Source organism: Triticum dicoccoides, chromosome 7A (assembly GCF_002162155.2).
Source record: "Triticum dicoccoides isolate Atlit2015 ecotype Zavitan chromosome 7A, WEW_v2.0, whole genome shotgun sequence".
NCBI lineage: Eukaryota > Viridiplantae > Streptophyta > Magnoliopsida > Poales > Poaceae > Triticum > Triticum dicoccoides.
In genome coordinates, this window is record NC_041392.1 from 166,565,011 (window position 1) to 166,567,510 (window position 2,500).

A 2,500-nucleotide genomic window follows, 5' to 3' on the forward strand; every position below is an offset into this window, starting at 1 on the left:
TTATTCTAGCGGAGGAACAGCTTCATCAGATTCATTCCCTTGCTAATCCGCCTTCAAGCCTTGCTCCTTCTTCTGCTTCATCTATCGTAAAATTCTATATGCCACAAATAGAAGTAGAAAGAAATCCTAGCAGTCATTGAGATTGAATCCAGAGGAAATCGCAATCCAATTACCGTGAGAGCGAATTAACAGAGTCAGTTCAACTAAATGGTCAAAATCAGAATAAAGGAAGGTAACGAAATACTTCATTAACAAGGCCCGTTTAATTAACAATTTTCGCTTTCTTTGCTCACCAGCTTTTTTCTGCGCCCCTTCACTCACTTCTGAATGACTCCTTTAGCACTCTCTTTTGGTTGGTTACTTCATTGAAATAGAAAGTACATCTCTAACTCCCGGCTAACGCGAATCATTCAAAAACTACTACTTATTGGGTTGGGCAACCGACACATGAAATCGATGCCGGGCTACACTTCCTTCAATTAATTGTTTAGGTTTACTTTGGCGGAGTATTCAATCTAGGTGTGGGAATCATTCTGACTTCATGTATTTGCCCTGCCCTAGCCTCTTGGGAATGTAGGTGTCCGAGAATGGAAGCTCGGCAACAGAGCATACCGGAAGAAGTATGTACCTCATGAAGCAAGGACTAGCCAGAGCTCTTAGTATGGCCACTTTTGCAGGATGAATCCGTTCACTGCCTGCTTCTCTATCGCATTGGACCTAGAAAGAGTGCAAACAGGAAGCATAGATCCTTGAGAAATAGAGGAGCTATGAGTGCTGTATACAACCTCTAATGTTCCAAAAGATATAATCCGTCACTCGCTCCAGAGACCTCAGTACCGTGCTAACTCCAAGAATTTCCTTCTTTACTACATAAAGCATCAGCTGCTGGATAGAAAGCAAAAGCATTTATTTATAGCTGACAGTTAGCTTTCGCTTGATTTCTTTCTTATAAAATTACATTTTGTTGATTGTAGATTGGGTCAGTGTAAATAAAGGGTGAGCTCCAAACTACAGTGGGAAAGGCGGAGTATACACCAACCATACTTTGGAGTGAGAAGGAGATCCTAACTAACAAAATAAGGCATCTGATACTATGCTGAAAAGTCCCGTTTGGTCACTTTTCAAAAGAAGGATGCGCCGCTATTTTATCATCATCTGGCACTGCTTGACTTGCTTTCACAGCTTTTAGCTTGAACGTGGCACTAAAGCCTCCATGTCAACTAAATAAAATAGTTCAAGACAGTAGAGCACAAAGGGAATTACCAACATGGGTTCAGCATTTCGTTTAGTGAATGCGGAGATAAAAGCAGCTGTTATTGATGTGCAATTGGACCGCTCGCATCGCTCCTTGACACGAAGGCTATAAGAATCAAAGGAAATAATGGGCGTAAATGACTTTGGAGTTCAAACCTGGCAAAGTCCTTACTTACTCGGCTCCGGGCCAAAGCGATAAAAAGACCCTTTATTTAATATGGTCACGCCCATGAGAGAAAGTCTAGCCCTATCAACACCTTCTGATCCTAGTTGGCTCGAGTAAGGCAGGCTACTTCTAAGCAATCTAGAGAACATTGAACCTCATTGAAAAGAAATAACTTCCGGCCAACATAAAGATCCAGCAACCTTTTGCCTGACCTCGGCTCTGACGCATTCCTCCTAGCCTAGATTTTCACTACATTCTTTGGGATCAATGCCTACTTCTTGAACTTGGAATACCTGTATCCCTTCTTAGATAAGTGGAATGTTTCGCTTGAGCGTCTACTTTGGCGAAACCCTTGTTATCTATGCTATGTATTTGTGGCCTAGCCCTCTATAAGGCACACGTTTTTCATACGTGAGGCTATAGAAGGAAAGCAACAATCCTGGAGGAGGAAATAGTTCACTTGTTGGGCACCTGGGCTCCCTATTCGTAAATTCACTTACGTGACGAGCAATTAACAAGGCGCGCTGCGTTTGAATGACATGTTATTTGAATAATATTGCTGCTGTGTTGCAAGTCTCAGTCTTCCAAAATAGGAGACGACTATGGATAGAGATGCCAGCTAAACGAAGTGCCAGTGATTGCCTTGGTTGATAGTGGCAGCACGCACTGTTTTGTAGACCCCAAAGATTGTGAAGCGGGCTGGTTACGACTCAACTCCGTATAAACCTATGGAAATCACAGTAGCGAATGGCGCTAAGATGTATTGTGAGCACAAATGTGATGGCATGCTATGGGTAATGCAAGGGAAGGAGTTTCAGTTTGACATGAAAGTCATGGAGGTAGGTTCGTATGAGGGGGAGATTGGATTTTTTTGCTATAAGAAGGAAGGGCCAATTATTTCTCAACCAGTGCACCATCCATAACATTGGTCAAGGAAGGCAAGAAAGTAGTTTGAAAGGGAATTCAGGATCAGACAAGGAGGTCAGTAGAAAGAGGAAGGGTGCAGTTACAACAAGGAGAGATTTGTATGCTCGTGCAAGCTTTTCCAGTGAATGCCACCAGCAAACAAACCAGAATACC